Source organism: Streptopelia decaocto (assembly GCF_964273445.1).
Source record: "Streptopelia decaocto genome assembly, chromosome: 3".
Classification (NCBI taxonomy): Eukaryota; Metazoa; Chordata; class Aves; order Columbiformes; family Columbidae; genus Streptopelia; species Streptopelia decaocto.
Genome location: NC_138656.1, coordinates 114,597,534 through 114,617,889, shown reverse-complemented (window position 1 = coordinate 114,617,889; position 20,356 = coordinate 114,597,534). Strand labels below are relative to the sequence as shown.

Here is a 20,356-nt window from a genome sequence, read left to right as displayed (position 1 = left end):
CCCCATTAATTGTATACATAGTAAACCATATAGAGGACAACTAATGTAAATTAGAACCATGATTCTACTCGGACTTTGGTAGCTATTTAAGAGTCTAAAATCTAGAAAGACAGAAAACTAGCAAACAAATATCAAATTGGAAATAAGGAAAAATGTAATGTCCTTCTCAGGTAATGTGGCTGCTCCCCTTGTTCGTTCAATGACTTGTTGAAAACAGAATTGCTGTAAATTTTTCAGCAAGCAATCTCCCAAGTATCTATCAACCCTGAGATGGTAAAACAGAAGATATATGAACACATCCATCATTTCTCATACAAACTGTCTCCTGGAAGGCAATAAGTATCTTTGACTTATAAGGCCCAGAGAGCTAGAGAAGCCCAGGTTTGCTACCAAATCTCTTCTTCTCCACAGCTCTCAGGCTGAAAAATGTTGTTTACAGCTAACTCTAAAGCGCAGAACATTCCTAGACGTAAATAGCAAGGTCTCACTTTAACCCAGGACACAGATGATCTACATGACCTTATTTCTACTTCTTCTCTAAGTTTCTCTTTTTCATACATGTTGCAAAATATTTACACCCTCTCTTGAAAATCCACCCACCACAACAGTTACCACCACATATGTTTTAAAAAATAATGAAAGCGCATAGAAGTATAATATGGTTTACCTTCTCAGGTGATTCGAATAGAAGATCTAATTAGATCCATCTTAAGCACCCTCTGCTTCATACTGCAGCCCAGGCTGCTCTCTCAAAGGGAAATCAAGATGCGGGAACTTGTGTAATTAGCTGAACATGTTATTACTGCCCAGAAAACAAGTCGCCACTAGAACCTGCACGTAATTTTCAAGTGCAAGGCTGATCAGAGATGCCGCTGCAGAAAACCCACAAGGCATTTTAAGAGGAAATATTTCCTGATACTATTCATCAGGTAGTACTCATTATTTCTCCCTGCACTGATCTAAGTCCTTCAGTGTCTTATCTGCAGATTAGCTTATCAAGTGGACTAACTTGTTCCACTGCTGTTACTCACCTGCTTTGTTCTAACAAAGGAGGGTGTTGAGGACTGAAAACAGTGAAATCATGTTTTGTAGCTATGGTAAAATGATCGTGGGCTTTCATTAAAATGCCAAGGGAGGAAAACCCTAAAGTTTTCCTACCTGAGCTGGCAACGTACTCGCTGTGGGCTGGACCTGGCGTTGGTGCCCTCGGAGAAGCTGCACAGAGATGCAGACCAATGACTCTGATGGAAGAGCAAGAAATCCCCAGAAACTGGAGGAAACTCCGATGTGTTTTGTCCATTTTGACCTTGAACAAATTCCGGAGCCAGAAACCCAGTGCACAAACACGGGACATCTCTCCAGAGAACAATGGGGCCCTTGTCCCTACAGTTTTTTATCGCAGATGGTTTGTCAATGGAATTTGTTTCCATATCAGTGCAAGTGACACTGTGTCTGTGGAAGTGTCTGTGGAAAAGCCGGGGATTAAACTCATATTATGGGTGATTATTTTTTAAACAGTGATTTATTCAGGCAATAGGTCTATGGAAAGAGTTCCTGTTCCCCTGCAGACTGGAAATGGGCCCTGTGGGGGTTCTGCCTTCTCATAACAAGTCCATGGGGGGCAATAGACTCATGGGATGTACCCCAGGACCTCCAGAACCACCGTGCAGCAGCTGAAGGCCATGTGGGACACACCAAGGCTTGCCAAAAGGGCACACGTCTCCAAGGTAAACAACTGAGTCAAGCTGTAAATGCCACTCATTGTCACACAGCAGAAGGAAAACAGAAGTTAAAAAGTCAATAAGGTACCTGATAAAGTGACATGTCTTTCCCACTTTGACACTACTTCCCAAACTGAGGGTTTGTGATACTGGGGCTGGTCCAGCAGTTACGATAGGGCCATGTTGCCAGCTGACGTGGGCTGTCTCAGGGCAGCAGGAGTGGCAGCTGTCACAGCAGCACTGGGCATAGTTTGGGTTACCTTCAGTGTTAACTGACTAGAGTAGTAGTGGTCATTTTTGCGTCACAGTGAGCTTGGGCCAGGTCTTGAATCCTCTATCAGCTGTCCGCGGTGTGTTGGTCGCTCCATTTCTAAAAGCCCTAAGACATGTCACAGCATTTTGCTTCCTGCCAGGTGTGATTCATAGAAAGCAAAACACATGTTTAGAAAAGTTTGCCTTGCGGCCTTTGCAGGTGCCGGCAATTACTAATGATACTGAGGACATCACAATATGTAATTTTAAACTTCTCTCCAGTGAGCCAGCTGGAGGTTGCATTGTCCTTGGCAGCAATACAGCCTATTCCTGTTCCTTTTTCTGCAAACCTGGTCACCTGCTCCTCCCCACAATGTGGTGAATCAGCCCTCAGCCTGCCTTTCTTCAGCAGTTTTGAGGTGATGAAATTGGCGTGATTGATGCCCTCATTGTCCCTAGAGTTTGTTCCCACTGTTGCAGTGACATCAGTTTGGTTCAGGAACCTGAACAAGAAGAAAAACGAGGCTACATCTACAGCACTAAATGAAACCACCTTTCTCTCTGCAGGCAGAATGGGAAAGAATGTCAGCAAGGTGAAAAGATTCCTTAAAAGATGGTGTCTGGTCCAGACGCTGGATTGTCAGATGAGAAATCTTGGTTTGCTTTGCAGGAGAATCTGAAAATTGCACAGTGTCAGAGCATTAGGTATGTAATCAACTTGGTATGTGAGCACAGGGAAATGTCCTGATCATCCTGCTGTTTTTTCCTGTATGCATTCATCATTTACTGTCATGTCACCAGCAACTGTGAACTTCCTGGATTTTAAACTTTTAAAGCTTCAACCCCAGAACATTTTAAGTTTCAGCATCTGAGACTGCACTTAGAGAGCAATCACAGGCTCAAGAAAGCAAGAAAAAGGTGTTCTAGAGGACGCCTGCTCTGAACAAGCAGCACTCATCCAAAACAAGGCAGAGCTGCACTGACCCTGTAATTCACTGGAAATGTGACACTACAACAACACGAGAACACATTTCACCTTGTGTGAACAAAATAGACCAGGGTAATCTTCCCACAGAGGTGCAACCTCAGAGATTCTGTTCAAAGCAAATGTGGAAACAACTTAGAAATGAAGTTTAACAAGATACATCCCTCTTGATTCACCCATCTTTATTCCAGTCCTGGCTTTTAACACTTCAGTCTCATCTCTAGAACCTAACCTGGGCAATTTGTGTAATCAAATCACATTGTTACTTGTATCCCAAACTCAGAAAAAGATAGCAAAACCTCTCAGAAGCTGTATGCAACACTGCAGGTTCTTACACCATTTGCTGTTCTTATTATTTTTGAGTCTGAATTTTGCATGGTCAGCCTCTCAGAGAGGTATGTTTCAGAAATGGGAGGACAGAGTGTATCCTGAGCATATTGGAATTAACGGGTAGATTACAGTGAGACAAAAGGTTTTGAGGTGAATCTGTCAATGTCTGGTACTTCATTTATTATCTCTCTCACATGATTTTATATTGTTTTGCCTGCTCTAGTCTTGCAGAAAATAATCCGGAGGGAGTCCTAGCAAATTGCTACCTAACTCCACTCAGCTGATGTTATTGAAAATAAGGCTAATCTCATTCTAAAGTTTATTAACAAGTGTTTTTTTAATTTAAGACCTGGAAGGTAACAAAAGTACTCTACTTGATGCTGTTGATGCCTTGGCTGGAGAGGTGTGTCTGGATGTTGATGTGTTGGAGAGCATCCAAAGGAGAGCCACATGAATGCAAAGACATGAGCAAACCACGACCTTGTCGAGAGATTGGAGGTTGTTTGGTTTAGATTAGATAGGACGAGACTTGGGTAAGGACACAATAACGGTCTGTCACTTGGTAAAGGACCGACATAAATGTTCACGACAGCTGGATGAAGGATGCTGTGAAATTGGACAATCTGAAGTAAAGATAAATATATTGGTGAATATGTAAAATGTGTAACTGTAAAGGTCAGAAGCACTGAATTAGGCTTCTCAGGGCAGCTGCAAAGTTCTTTTCAATGGAGGTTTATAAGAAGAGACTATAAAATTGCTGACATGGAAAAGAGTCCTTGTTTCTGCCTCTTTGTGTGTTTGTGGTGATGGGGCACCAGGTAGGTAGTTTATTGACCTCTTCCTATTACCTCTTTCTGTTTCTCTACACTGCTTCAATTTCTGTGCAATGAATGAGTTCAAAGGCCTTCAGAGGAGACATGCAAGACCATCAAACTGTGTACTCAGAGCTGTGTTTGGACTCTGCTATATCCATCTTTGACAAGTTCCAAAATTTCTTTCTGGACCACTCCAGCACAACATTCCCACTGGTTTAAGCACAGAGGAGCTGAACTGTATCTACAGCCTTGTCAAAGGTTTTCCCTAAATGATATTCCATAGAAGGATTCTGGTTCACACTCTCTTCTACATCAAGTCACATTTTCCATCCTTGCTTATGAAGCATGAACACTTCCTTGTTGACTTTATAACTTTAAATTCCTCTATTCCTCTGTAAGCCTTCCTATGAATTGTTGATGACCTTTTGACATACTCAAACAGTGTACATGGAAAATTAAAATAATTTAGTCCTAGCTATCTGCAGATCAGGGTCAATTCATACCATGACCAAGCAGGGCTTCCTATGAGAAGAAAATAACTCTGCAAATCTGATTGCGAGGCACAGTAGCTGGAATAGGAATAGGAACCAGTCAGTCAGATAATTGAGAGTACGGAAAATACTGTCTGGCTGAACGGCCAAATTATGACATCCTTCAAGCAGTTCTAATGTTCTAAGAGCAGCCAACAGAACTTTCCATGATCATTTTGAAATACCATGGGTAAGTACATCATCCTAGCCCTGCTGGAACAGTTCACAGTTAGACTTGCTGCTTGTCAGTGGAAAACAGCAACCTGCTGGATCAGTGAGGGTATTCGGACATGAATAAGCATTAATTGTGATAGCTATTGGCTAAGTGGCAATTCAGGGAAGGAGGAAGGTGTGAAACAGTTTGCCATATTTGGCAAGACATTAGCACTGTCCCGGTTGCTGGTTAGCTGCACAGCAGACCTGTCTGGGAAGGTACCACACCAGCGCTAGACCTCTGGCCTGCCTCTTTCATGGGACTAGGTAACAAAGTTCACCAGCCCTTAGAGACATTTCACTGTGTTGGGACAGGGAAGGACTACTGAAGTCTAACTTTCTGCAGAGTACATATCTCCATCTTTGGCAGGGAGATGATGCCCATGTAGCTTATGGCTTTGATGACCTTACTAGTGTAACGTGGTGCAGAGGCACCCGGGTTGTACCAGACCCAGAAGTAATATGTAGTGGACATGCTGTATTATCCCTTGCAGCAGGGCTTGGTAGCTCATGCCTGATGGCCAGATTGCTTCTAGAGACTCACACAGCCCTGTGTCTTGTTACTTGGGTTCCTCAGCTCAGGTAACCTATTCACTCAGCAGGACTGGACTTATTCCACCTTATTCCTTCTGTTTGACTCTCAGATTTCCACTCTCTTGTCTCTTACAGGTAGACACATCTGGTAGCATTCCCAGCGTTGTCTTCTTTCTAGAGTCTTTGGGACATTTTTCATTTGATACCAGAATTAATTATGAGAAGATTTCCTGGTTCTGGATATGTCTGAAGCACAGTGTCCAGTTCCCAAGCTGCCCAGTACGAGAGAGACATAGACATACTGGAGTGAGTGAGTCCAGAAAGGACCTCAAAGATTATTAAGGGGCTGGAATATCTGTCATGCCAGGAAAGGCTGAGAGAGCTGGGACTGTTTAGCCTGGAAAAGGAAAGGCACAGGGGGATCTTGTCAATGTCTATAAATAACTGATGATGGGAACTCAAGAGGCACCCACCCTGGTGTGGCTTCTTTGCTGAGGGATTATGAATGAAGAAGTATAAACTGAAACAAGCATTTCTGTGCTAGAATACAGAGTTATCCATCCTCACACAGCCATCCTAGGAAGAGGTATTTCATTTCCATTGGCTGAAACTTCTTTATTCTGTGTCCGGGAATATGGCCTCACTTATGCTGAAGTAGAGATGAACACACCTTTAGCATCAATGGGAGGAGGATAAGAAACAATTCTGTAGCTGCAAGATATTGTCAACCAGCAGGGTTTTTTGTGAGGTGAGTATTAGTCCATGGCCTCAGCTCTTGGCCCTCTCCTAGGGCTGTAAGACATGTTCTGGGTCACTGAGGCTATAATCCCCCTGTGTGGTCAGCCTCCTATATTCTCCTTTAGAGGTTTGTCAAGCCTCATTGTAAAAGCAGGTAGTTCTGTGGTTTTACTCCTTTGCTCACAATGAGACAGTTACTCGACCTTTCTAACGGGTAGTGGTTGCTTAATGCCATAAGTGGACTTATATTTGGTTGGATCCAAGTATCCTCTAGCCCAGTCACTTCTTGTCAAATGTGAGCTACAGCAGAGGCTCTAGAGAAGAGGTTTACAAAACCAAAATAATGATGTTGCAGAACTATTCAGCATGTTCTTTCCACTGCTGGCAATCAGAGCTAGAGGGACTTCAGGAGGCAAAGGCAAGACTTTGGTGTTTAATAGCCCTTGACAGCCTATGAAGCTTACACAACATGAAGTAAATTATAAGAAAACATAGGAAAGTATCCAACATCCACAACATCCAGGAGCAAGGAGGTTTGAATCTTCTTTGCTTGCTTTGCATCTGCCACTCATTAGGGTCAGGTTTGGTCCTTAAGTTTCAAACTGGATGGCACCTTTTCTTCGTGGCCTCGTAACAGCATATATCACTTTTAAATTCCCCATCAGTTGTCTAGGCTGACGATTCCTATATCATTCTAGCACAGCAGCCATCCCACTTCTTGGGTACTTATTCTGCTCTGCACCTTTCCAGTTGAGCTATATCTTCTGAACTTAATTAAGCTCAGCTGTACCCCATGCCAGCATTTCGCTGTGGCTTGAATAACTCTGCATCCCTTTAGGCATTTTGGATTAAAGGTCTATGGTGCCATGAGATGTGTGGAGGTGAAGGACTCATGGAGAGGGGAACAAGGAGCTGCTAAAGATCAGAAGGTGCGAAGGGAGCAGGCACATGGATGGCACAAGACAGTCTAGCTCCATGGCTGCCCAGTAGCTTCTAGCAGCTGAGCCCTGGTTTACCCTTTCCAAACAGCATTTTTCTCAGAGACTTGATCTCTGGGTCTAAAGCCCTTGTTTTCAGTGACCATCCAGTTTGTTCTTCCTCAGCCACAATAGAAGAGGTTTCCCGTCTGTGCATAAAACATGACCTTTGGGTAGTGCGTAATAAGTTGGATGATCAGACAATGTTTGTTTCAGACATAAAACACACAATGACTTTAAGAAACACACACCCAGGCACAACAATATTTCATGGGAGAGTTGGCTAAAAGGGAAAGGGGGGGGTCAGGGGAAGTTGCACTGACCTTAGATAACACATCTGAATGCGAACAAAAATAAAATAAACACAAATTAATCAAGGACTCCAAATCGAACTGCTTGGTGATAAGGATTCAAACAGGCAATAAACAGGCTGTGAGATACTTTGTGATGTTTGACGAACTGTTATTCCAGCTTTGGGCCCTGCGTGGTGCAAGGGGCTGAGCTGGTTTGGATGCAAAGGGATCTGTAGGACTTAAGCAGAGGTTGAGTTCCCAGGGGGACTGTAGGGTCAATCTTTATTTTTCATGGGGTAGTTGCATGCAAATAGGTGCCATGGCACTCATAAGCGAAGGGATGAATGCTCCCCAGGCCACATGGCACATTACTTTGTCAGGCTGAAAATAGTAGTAGCTGAAACCAAAGTGAAAAAGACATTTAAATCAGTGCTTTACTGGGGAAAAAAGAATAAAAAAGAAAGCCCATCCCAGTTCTTGACTTCTTCCTGGCATTTCTTCCTCACCTATGCTCAAGAGGTTTTTCTCAACTCCAGCTAAAGGCTGCTACTTGACCTTCATGTTGAGGATTTGTAGAAGAAACGAAGTAAAAAAAAAAGAAAATGTGAAACAATGAGTTCCACTCTACTACTCCAGCTCTTTGCACATAGCTGGGTACCATGTTTCAAAAAGCTGTGCAAAAACACATGCCAGCACACATTTGCTCACCTCCGATGGCTGGGATGAGAGAATGGGTGTAGTCATGAACTTTCCCTTTTTCTAATTCTTTTTGGACCATCTGCAGTTATTAGTGTCTGGCCTGTCTCACAACCAGTATTAACAAAGCAAGAGATTTGGATCTCAACACCTTGTGAGTACGGGGAAGGTGGAACACTCCTTGTACTCCCATATCGATTTAGTAAAGAGTGAGGTCCAACAACATCCGTTGAAGTGGAATTTCCATGGGCTTCAATGAGTTTTGGATTAGGTCCCTAAGTCAGGCCAGCCACGGGTTACTTCTATAGACTGAAGTAATAGAAAGTCTGATGACCACGTGCTTCCTGCTCATTTCATTTTATTAACCTCTTGATTTTTTTCCTGTTATTGCTGCAAGCACAGCTGGCTGTGTAGGAAGCTACTGCAAGTTGTGTAGGTGTCAGCCATTTGGAGTTTGTATAACCCCTCTCTGGACAGCAGGAGTTTCCTGCCTGAGGGCCTGGCCTGTCACACCTAGCAACAAAAGATGTCGAAGTACAAAATAGCATCTACCTTCTGCACAAAGAATCATACAGATGGAGGGAAATCCCTTAGATCAGTGAAAGCAGGTCTCTGTTGTCCCTATCGCATTATTCCCTTTTGTAATGATCAAGCCTGAGAGAAAAAATAATTGTTTCTATTTTGCTCTGCTGATCTCACTTCCAGATGTACTATTTTTGTACTGGTCTGTCTTTCAGAGCACAGGATACCACAGAAATGCTAAATAGTATTTAACTTCCTCGAAGGCTACATTTGTCTATAACGTCTTCAAAATCATCAGAGCTCTTTCATCTTCATCATTGGCATTAGGTGTGAGATCAAGACAGAATATGATCAACATAGATGGGACTAGTTTGTTTTACTGATGTTCAGAACACTTTTAAGGACTATTAGATTTCGGACAGATGCCTGGCCTGGTTCAAAATGACATCACACTTCAGATTTAGGCCAGGGATTGTCCAACCTTGTCAACACCAGTGGTGCACGTTGGGTTCATACAGTGTAAAAGCATGGCAATGCAAAGCTAACTTGCACCTGACAGCAGGTTTACTCACTAGATCCAACACTGAGCTGGGCAGTGACATTTTTTAGGTCCCGGGATGCCTTTGGAGAGCTTAAACAAACACCTGCCACTAGCTGTAGGGCCAGAGTAGATGAGCTGCTGAGGTGTCCTTCTGGGAGACCTAGTCAATAGTTGGTCTGTTCCCTGTCTCAGCCAATGCTAAGATTCACAGAAATTACTCAATGCACAGTATGGAATAAGTGTTGTTCCCAGTCACCCACACAGCCTAGCCTGCTTTGTTTTAGAGGAAAAAAGGAGAGATTGGGCAATATGGAGGAGAACTCTGCCCTGACAGATGGCCTCAGGGTTAGGGAACAGCTCCAGTCTATCACACTGCACGGTTGCTGTCGCATGTGTTTCTTCTAATCTTAGCATGCCCTAAGGTAAAACACACATTTCAAGATTAGAAATATTCTTTAGCTTCTCTGCCCTCGATGAGATGAGGTTAGTGGCTAATTTTGGTGGCATCTCTCATGGCAAATCTTCAGAGGCACCTAAGTTTCTCTCCACTGACTATACAGGCAATCTAAGCCTTACTTCAGTAGGAATCTCCTCTGTTTCAACATCCTCGGAAGCATCTGCACTTACTTTAGGGACAAGGGAAGCCTCCCTTCAATGTTGTCAGATGGATTAGGTCTTTGTCAAGTTTGGTACTACGATGCTGAGACAGAGCTGGCCAGAAATAAGTCATTTGGGAAAGGAGCAGGCAGCTTTTGAGCCAGATTTGCATTAGGAGCACAGAACACTTCTATGAGCACAGGCTGAGAGAGTTGGGGTTGTTCAGCCTGGAGAAGAGAAGGTACTAGGGAGAACTCATAGCAGCCTCCAGTACCTAAAGGTGGGCTACAGGAAAGCTGGAGAGAGACTTTTTACAAGAGCCTGTAGTGATAGGGCAAGGGGTAATGGCTTTAAACTCTAAGAGGGGAGATTTAGGTTAGATATAAGGAAGAAATTCTTCACCATGAGGGTGGTGAGGCACTGGAACAGGTTGCTCAGAGAAGTCATGGATGCACCATCCCTGGAAGTGTTCAAGGCCAGGTTGGACGGAACTTTGAGCAACGTGGAAGGCGTTCCTGCCCATGGCAGCAAGTTGGACTAGGTGATCTTTAAGGTCACTTCCAACTCAAGCCATTCTATGATTCTATGATTCTAACATCTTGAGTGTCCTTACTGAGACAAGGTCCAGTAGTTATGAATAGCAATTTGACATTTTAAGCCGTAGGTTTGAAACAGGACGGATAGTGAGAGGAAGGAAGGAAGTGCCATCAGTCCTGTTTCACAGCTGGAGAGACTTGAGGTATGCACAGGCTTATCTGGGGTCTCAGCCATAGGATCAATCAACCCAGATTTTAAGGACCCCATGCAGGAATTTAAAGAATTTCTCTCTCAAGAAGGAACAGTAAAACAATTTCAGGAGCAAGGGGCATGCTGTGAACAGCCTGTCGTAAGGCACGTAGGGACAGCTTTGGAATGAAGATAGTTTTTACACACTCAGCCTGATGGCTGTCGAGGGCCAAGCCTGTGGTCACAGGAGCGAGCCGGAGCAGGAACTCTAGGAGAGCTTTTCCTCTGTGCGTGAACAATTGGGGGAAGTTCTGCCGTTTTGAGGCATTTCCGAGGACAGTAAATTACATACTAGATCACAGCTCTATTATGTTTTTGGGGAAAGCATTTGGAAATTAATGTTTCATATTAAGATTTAAATGGGGAACACATACAGCTCTGCTACTCACAGGCATCCTCAAACCTGGGCAGCTACAGCTTTTTCTCTCCTCTTGAGGTGCGTTTAGGCAGAACCTGGGTTTACAGCAACCAGCCACGTAAGCAGACGCTCACTATCTCTGTGCTTCAGTTTTCTGCTGCCAAACAAGTAGCTGTCCCTATTTCAGAGGGTGTTTAGAGGGAACCTGTGGCAGGAATGACCCATCAGTGCTTGTGCTAACAACCTGATAAAGGGAGAGCTGTAGAAATACCTAGAAGGCAGATGAGACACAGCTCACCGTTCAGCCAGAGGGAAGGATTTCAGTAGCTGGAGTGGTCAATTTTAGGTGACCTTTGAGTTCTTCCTAACACAAGTATTACTGATTGAGATGACACAGGGGAGTTAAAGGTGTATTATTTTTTTTTTTTTTTCTGGGCTGGGAAAAACCTTCTATTTATTCAAAAGTGGTCTATTAGATGGTGTCTAAAAGGTGGGCTAGGTATGTTACTGTGGTGTGTTGACCCTGGCCTGCAGCTGAGCACCCACACAGCCACTCGCTCCTCACCTGCCAGTGGGATGGGGGAGAATAGGAAGAGAAAAAGTGATAAGACTAGTGGCTTGAGATAAGTACAGGTTAATAAAAGAAAGAGGAAGGAAAAAATAAGTGACATGAATGCGATCACTCCCACCTCCACATGCATACAGATGCCCAGCAAGCTTCCAAGCGATGACGACCTTGGAAAACAATCCTGCCACTGTTTTCTATTGTTGAACATGATGTTACATGGTTTAAAACATCCTTTTTGTGATTTTGGTTCAGTTTTCCCAGCTGTAGCCCCTTCCAACCCCCATCTGACTCACTACAGAGGCAGACTATAACAAAGGAAAAGCCTTGATGCTGTGCAAGCACAGCTCAGCAATAGCCAAAACATTAGCATGCTGTCAACACTGTTTTAGCCACAAATCCAAAACACAGCACACTGTGGGCAGTTATGAAGAGAATTAACTCTGTCCCAGCCAGACCCAGTACTCCCATCTTGTTTGGCTTGCTCGGATGAGAGTTGTGATGGAGAGGGGGGTAGTGCTTTGGGGCAGAATTCATCACAGGTTTCCACAGGGATAAACAAAAATTTGGAGAGAAGATACGGGCTGGGTGTAGAAATCATGAATTAAGATTACAACATAGAATCATAGAATGATAGAATCATAGAACAGTTTGGGTTGGAAGAGACCTCTAAAGATCATCTAGTCCAAGCCCGCCGTAATGAGCAGGGAAATCTTCAACCAGATCAGGTTGCCATGTCATAGCATGGTTGTCAGAGTGAAAACTCTCTCACAGGCCACCACCATAATTAGACAAGCCCTCAGAATAGGCTGCAAATACAGTCAAAAATTCCCTAACAAAGTCCACCAGTGCAGCATTATAACATACAAATATAGTACTGTAATTACTAACAACCGGTCACAGTGAGTTCTCTGCTCTGCAGGAACTGCTCTTTCCTGCAAAAACCACAGAATCATAGAATCATAAAATACCAGGTTGGAAAGGACCACAAGGATCACCTAGTCCAACATTTCTTGGCAAAAGCATGGCCTAGACAAGATGGCCCAAAACCTTGTCCAGCTGAATCTTAAAAGTGTTCAGTGTAATGGAATCCACCATTTCCTTGTGGAGATAATTCCAATGCTTGTTCTCATAGTGAAAAATTTCCCTCATGTCTACTTTAACCTGCAAACAGAAGTTTCCTCTCATACCAAAGATTCATCTTTCTTTTCCAACATGAGCTAGAGGCTATATATCCAACTAGATACTTCTCAAAAACCTTTAGTGTGTAAATGTTTTCTGAGAAGTGCATGGATAGTTCTAGGTTTGCTATACACATTCAACCAGAAAAACTAGAAAATTCAAGATGGAAAAAAAAAAAAAAAAAAATCAGAGCTCCTCTCAGACTAAAGTCTGAGATAGCAGATCCTTCACTTTTTCAGTGTTTTCCCCAAATCCTGCAAAGGGTACAGATAGATCCAAGTTTGACTAGGTTTCAGATAATTTAAGCAACTAATGCAATCAGTTCCACGGGTGGATCATTCCTCCATCAGGGAGAAACGAGCTGTTTCAAATCATCCTTTGCATGCTCTTTCCCATGTTTCCTGTTCCTGCACACCCACCTTGTGCTTCCATCTCACCCACTTTCCTCATGCAACCCCTCCAGCCCATGCCAGGGCCACCACCACAGCCCTCCAGTTTCTCCCAGTGCTGGCTCAGCCCTTGTGCAGGATGCTGCTGAGCACAGATAAGGGGAACAAGCTGCTGCTTCATTACCGCAGGCGGCAGGTGCTGGACCAGATTAGTGATGGGTGGTAACTGCCTATAGGCATGCTGAGCAACACGCAAGATCATTTGAGAAAGCAGCTCTGTATAACCATGCAGCTACAGCGAATCAGCTCGTGAAGGGCAGTTGGACCCCTCTTTGAGATGGCAACTCCAAGAGGCTGTTTCATGGAAAACTGGAAAATGGTTTTCTGAAATGAGTCTGATTTTATTGTAGATTCATCCCATTTGATCTTAAAACCCACAATTCTTATCCAAGGTTGAGATTAATTCCAGAAGTGAACCATTTCATTTTCAAGTCCAAGTACATTTCGTTCACAATCTGCAAATATAGCCCTAAAGTGAAGGATGCCCTCATGGATGATGCAATTCACATCCTGACCTTTTGTTTCTTCTGGAAAACCTCAAATCTCAGCCATGAACGGTGGCAGCAGCGGGGAGGCTTTCTTGATCAAGGTGAATGGGTTAAAAAAGGAACTCTAGTAAAGGCTGCACTGGTCTTTTGTGTTTTAACAATGAGAGGAAGCTCTGCCTAGTTTGAGGAATTTCCCACGTCTCCAATTCAGACTTCGGAAAACTGTTTTATTAAGCCTGTCTAAGAGGTGTTAAAAAAATAAAAATAATCAAGGAGATCAGGACAAAGATATCTTCCCAGAGCCTACGCATGTTCTGTTTGTTTGGTTTTTAAACCTGCATCACCGGAGACAAACTTAGAGGAATCTAGGGAAGTTAAATAATGACAAATGCCAAATACACCAGGTTCCTGCTGAGCCGGCTGAGCCATTGCTGAATTTAGTCAAGTGCCACTTCTATGTGGATGCTGAAGATTTGCCCCTAAATTTCCTTATATATCACTTTGTTATGCAATGTTGCCAGACATCACAAGACAGATAAAGTGACAGAAATGGATGAGGAACTTTCTGGGTGAGAGGAAGATCTATGGGTTGAGAAATGCCATTTTCGCCATGCAAGAGCAAGTGATGGAGTGAGGTGAAATGGAGCCTCAGGCTTTCCAGTTCTCAATGCCGTTTCCCTTGCTGTTTCCTTGTCTGTTATAAGCTCATTGCCTCCCATAAAACTGTCACTGAAAGCAGGAGTTACAGCTTTCAAACATTTATACCTTTCTCCCCCCAATCTGAAAGCCTCCGATGCATGTAGGCGAGCATCACTTTCCTACTGATGCAGAGAGAGAAACAAGGTTGTACAAGGTCACACCACAGCTGTATTATTTTCCGAGTCATGATCCTTTAAGCGACCACCAGGTTTGCTGCACCAGAGATGTTTGGATGGAGCAGAACTTTTTGGGTTACAGACACCAATGGAGGTGACAGCATCAGAAAGCATCCCCGCATCCCCCTGACACTGAGCAGTGGACAACAGCACTCCAGCATTACACCGTAAAACTGGTTTTCATTCAAGCAGCTTAAAACATAGGTAGAAAAGAATGGAAACAAGATAAATGTGACACTTGAAAACAGTACATGGCAATGTCTCAGCCTGCAGCCACACTTGCCCCAAGACTCTCTCCCCTGTCACCGTCACCTAATACAATAATGAAGGGGAATACAAGAGATTGCTCTTAAAAGAAACAAGCCCATAATTTTATACAGCTGACAAAAATACAGTGCCTGCTATCTGCATTGCAAATCCCAGCTGCCGTAAGCATAAAACTAAGTGAAAAAATCCAAATGCTATTGCTGTTGATTTTTTTTTTCCCCAGAAACTATGCAGTGTGTCTTTGGAGGTAATAAATGCAGTCCAGATTAGTACTGTATTTCCATGCACATCCCTCTTTACCTCTGCTGCCCTGAGTTTAAACTAGAGTAATCATAACCTCTATTAAACTTCTCTAGCCAAGCTAACAAACAGTAGCACTTCGCCAGAAACTTGAATGGTTTAATTCATACCTTGAAAAGCCAAAAGCATCCTACAGAAACCTGTCAACTCATCACCAGAAAAGGAAACGTGCTGATTGCAGTTTTCCCAGCAGAAACCTGCAGCAACTTTACTGGTCATGCAAAGCTTTCACTGCAATGTCCAATTCTGACCCTGGAAATCCCTTCAAGCCACCTTCACCCGCCCCAAACTGTTCAACCACGCAAGGAGACCGATGCTGCATTTCACACACATCATCCATACCTGTAGGACAACAAGTGCTCCTCATGTCCGAGTCTTTTCCGAACTTGTCCTTCTGTGCTGGGAAGGAAACTTCCCATCCAAGTGTCAACTCCTGCCTCGGTCTCTGCCCTTTGTTTTCCCAAGAGCTCCAGACACACCTGCTTTTCCGTGTGTGCTGTTGGTTGTTGGGCTTGGGGGTTTGTTTGTTTTTTTGTTTTGCGTTTCTTTTTGGAACAAATTAAACAGCCTGTGAGCAATTCTCTGTAAGGGAGAGAACCTTTTGGCTTGTGGTGATTTAATCAAGCATACCCCGTGACCTCCCTTTCCTGCGATCAGTGGGAACCGATCCCTTCTCCACCAGCACGGGGTGGAGTTGCAGCTGAAAAACACAAGCCTGAAAACGTTGTGCTGGATGGGCAGGGCTGATCTTCCTTCTCCGTTTGTTGTGTCAGAGAACACGGTGATTCCTGCTGGTCCGAAACATGGAGATGACCTCTGGCCAGGAAGGAACCTGAGAAATATTTTCTAAGCGATTTCCTGCTGTTGAGGGGGGAAGTGGATGCAAGGGACACTTGGGCGGGGGTGCTCACAGAGTTGCTGGAGAGTGTAACTTCAAGATGAGGAAAACACTTTTTTGGTGATCAGGGGTGTGAAAGTAAAATAAATTACTTTGTTTTTCTAGGGTGAGCTGTTCTAAGAGCCTCGTCAGTTGTCACTCTGCACAATGATCTGGCGTCTAAATTGTTTAGGTGCTTCTCGGACTTTCAGCCATGGTGCCTTTCATGATAAGAGGTGCTGAAGTCTTCTTCAAATTAATATAGGATAGCCTTTCGACACAGAACTCTTGTTCAGCAACACCCCAGTGATGAAGCTGTGGCACAAAGGCTCCTTTTCAAGGTGCCAAAGTTTCATTCATCCAGAAGGACAGGTACCCCTGGAATAACCCCCAAACTGTGCTGTGTGGGTCCGGCTACCTAATGTGCACTTGCAGCCCAGAAGGCCAATTGTATCTTGGACTGCATCAAAAGAACCATGGCCAGCAAGTTGAGGGAGGTGATTCTGCCCCTCTGCTCCGCTCTGGTGAGACCCCACCTGCAGTTTTGCAGCTCTGGAGCCCTCAGCACAGGACAGACATGGACCTGTTGGAGAGGGGCCAGAAGAGCCGCAGAAATGATCCGAGGCTGGAACAGCTCTGCTGGGAGGACAGGCTGAGAGAGTTGGGGTTGTTCAGCCTGGAGAAGAGAAGGTTCCAGGGAGAACTTATCATGACCTTTCCATACTTAAAAGGGGCTGATAAGAAAGATGGAGACAGATGTTTTAGCAGGGCCTGTTGTGAAAGGACATGGGGTGATGGTTTTAAACTAAAGAAGGGGAGATTCAGGCCAGACATGAGGAAGAAATTTTTTACAATGAGGGTGGTGAAACACTGGCCCAGGTTGGCCAGAGAGCTGGTAGATGCCCCATCCCTGGAGACATCCCAGACCAGGCTGGAGGGGGCTCTGAGCAACCTGATCTGGGTGAAGATGTCCCTGCTCATGGCAGGAGTTGGAGTGGATGAGCTTTGAGGGTCCCTTTCAACCCAAACTGTTCCATGATTCTATGGTGTTCATGACCTAACCGAAGGACCACACCCCAGGAAGGTGGGGATGGCTCCCCAAGGCTCAGTCATGGTTATGGACACTATAGTGGCCTCCTTGCTTTTGTCTCTCCTGTCTTTGCACCACCTCTGATCTTCTTTCAAACTAACACACTACAGCACTGTGGTCCTACATAACCCATGAGATGGCACAGGGTATGTGTCACCTATGATGAGTGTTGCTTTGTGAGGGTATCAGCTTTTCCGTCTTGACTTTGGATGTAGCTGAGAACAGCTCGTGTCTCTATTTCAGGGTCTGAACAGGGTGTATCTGGATCATCCTTCTGAGGATGTCTTAAGATGGAAAATTGTGTATAGGGCTCAAGACCCACACCTAAGAGCATCCTTCTTTCTGAACACATCAGGAATTTATTTAAGTAGCTTGATATCTCTACTCAGGATCACTTTTTAGTTACTCTATCATGATCCAGTTCATACTATAAAAGCAAAAAGGGACATTTGGACATTTCACTGCTGAATACACCTCACTCTTGTGCTCACTGACATACACTTTTTTTTGCACAGAGAGGGAAAGAGACAGAGCTGTATACTACATCCTCATGTTCTTTTAATTAATGAGTGTGATCTGTATTTCCTTGTATTTAACAGCAGCCTCTAAATCTAACAGCACTAACTTCCTTTCAGTGGGTTTTTCAGTTTCATTTTTTTTTTTTGTCTGGCTGGAGCTGGAATTTTTATTCCAATTTATCTCCTTCTGCTGACTGGGATGAGCAAAATATGGTGGTTGGGACATTTAGGAAAGAAAATGCTGCTGAGATTCTTTGATTAGAGTGACAGAATGATTATTTCTCTTAAGTGGAGCACCTGAGGGATTATTTTTTAAAGTATATAGAAAGTGCTTTTGGTACGTTTATTGTTCATTCTTGTTTTTCTGACTTTTATTGGTATTGCTGATGGGTTTTGTGTTGGGTGGAAGGTGGTTTCCACCCCCACACTAGTTTCCAAGGTTTCAGAATTGTTCCTGTTCGTCATCAAGATAAGTTTAAAATCTTCAAGAAAGCCTGAGGCAGATTTTACTATCACATCTAGGAACTGGAGAGAAATTAGTATTCTAGAGAACAGTTAAATAAATGTCTAAAATAGCTTAGAAGAAAGTATCTAAATCGACTTGGACCTGAAAAGCCCATACTGTCTGTTGACTAACAGGAGTGTCAAAGACCATGTCAGGAGCAATATCTACATTGCTGGCATTTCCAGTGAAGTGAGATGAATACCACTCTTTGTGGAAAGACCTTGCTGCAATCAATGTGTTGTTATATTATGCAAAACTGAATGGTTCTTTGGACTTCAAGATAAGAGCTGACACGCATGGTTTAGCATCATCCAACAACAGTTCAATTTGCCAAAATGCAGACTGGTGCTCAGGCTGGGCATACACATTTTGAAGGGAATGAGGAAAGCCTGAACTTTTAATATTTGAGTAGGTATGAATAAACGCAAAGTATGGCTAAGTTTGACTTAATCTGGTTTAGAGGTTAGGAAAGGCTTGCAGGGCCTCAGGAGAGCTTTTATATATATATATATATATATATATATGTCTGTCTGTCTGTCTGTCTATCTATCTATCTATCTATCTATCTATCTATCTATCTATCTCTCTATATATATCTCCTGTGCTCTGTCTTTGCATGGCAAAGCTTATTCAGTTTGCATAGCACTGAGCACTATGGGGCTCTGAAGTTGGTGGCGGCATCTCAGTACAACGATAACCAATCTAAATTGTTAAATGCCATGGGTCACTAAAAGGAGGATATAGCAGGTCCCGTTATCAAGGAATGTCATGACCATCAAGTGAGCTGCAATGCTCTGATGTGCACAGGGACAGCAAAGGGATATTTCAGTTGTCCTGCTGGTCCTGGCAGAGAGCAAAGAATTAACCTTTGCTCATATCAGGGGCAGCAAATCCTGATTCACTTTGCTCTAATGTGCTGAGAAGGAAGGAAGTAATGAAATGTCTCATTATACATCTGACTTGAGTAACATATTTAGAACTGACAGTAGTGCTGAAAGGCTGAATGGTTTCATATCAAAAGGAGCGATGTGCTCTGGACTGTCTCACTGCAGCCAGTGGTCAACTGAAAATATTCAGCTGCATTAATAAGGTTCCTGAAGATTACTTTTTCCCAGAAACACCAGGAATTTGTTGCAGTGATTACAATTAATCTGGGTATTTGGAGAGCTTCAGTTGTACACTGCCATGGCCCAACTTTGTGGGTTTATTTTAGGTTTAAGTGTCTTGGGTTTATAATATGGGGTTTTTTTCAGGCTAATTGCCACACTTGTATGAATTTCCTCATAGGAGAATGATGACTACAATAATGTGTAATGTCATCATTGTGTTGAGAAGTCACAAAATGCTAAATAGCTATTTAATCTTATAGAGAGAGGCACAGAAAAAGCAAATGTGGGAAACTAAAGATGGACAAATTGAATTTAAAAGCAAAGGTCCACATTTTTAATAATCTCAACAATCAACCATCCATCTAAATTTCCGTGCTATTCACTAATACTTGACACATTCATATCACAGCTGGCTGCTTTCCTACATTAGATGCCTCATTTTTCTTCATTTTTGGGCTTACATAGAGATACAACTATTTGACATCCCTGATATAGGACCCACTCTTTCAGCTTTTAAATTTGCTTGAGCCCTTTTATTATTAAATTAGGCATCTGGGTGCTCTGGTGGACTGTGGTTTTAATGACACATTTTGCCTGGGGTTATATAAAGCTTCATGTGCTAAAAGCAGTATCGACAATAGGAAGCCAAGGGCCTTCACAGCTGATTGGAAATACCACTGGAGAGACCCAGGCCAAGGTAGCAACTTCTGCAGAACGATGGAGAACTCATTGAACTCTTGTGAAAACTAATAGGGGAAGTGGAAGACGCCTGTAACTGGTAGCCTTTGTGTTCATGCGATTGTTGGATTTCCCCTAGCAGAAAATGAGGTAATTCCTCCAGGGACTTATGAGTCCCTACCCACAAAGTGCAACCCACCCATCCCTTTCTAAAACATCAAGCAGCTTCCCTTGGGTTAGTTGTGCCCTGTTTAAAACAGATGGCTCCAGGCAATGGCCATTTTCCCATCCTTTCTTCTGACAATGGACAATGAAGGGAATGCTTTTTAATGGTGCATTATCAAACAGAAATGGTGGCCTGAGGGATTTGACTGTGGAGAGCTCTGCAAAGCTGTATCCTACATAACATGAGGTTTAAGAACTCCATACAATGCATTATGCTGTGAAATTCCCACTTATTGTATTAGCTGCTCATAAAATTTATTAATATAAGTAATAATAACAACATCACGGAGAAGCCCAGCGGTCAGGAGGATACCTTTGCATTGAAGGTGTGCAGACACAG

The 20,356-nt window shown here is 43.4% G+C and overlaps 1 protein-coding gene across 6 annotated transcripts in view; it reads right to left on the bottom strand.

Moving 5' to 3' along the window:
* Positions 1 to 20,356, bottom strand: part of ADGRF5 (adhesion G protein-coupled receptor F5) — a 76,600-nt gene that overhangs the window by 31,128 nt on the left and 25,116 nt on the right. For 4 of the 6 annotated variants that reach the window (XR_014183769.1, XR_014183770.1, XM_082049607.1 and 1 more), the window contains exon 1: positions 15,357 to 15,777. The exons of 1 other annotated variant lie outside the window; for it this stretch is intronic. The gene's annotated coding sequence lies outside the window, so the exon portion shown is untranslated. Of the gene's footprint in view, positions 1 to 15,124; positions 15,145 to 15,356; positions 15,778 to 20,356 lie in introns of those variants that run through there. One more of the 6 variants, XM_082049610.1, reaches the window with a different exon arrangement.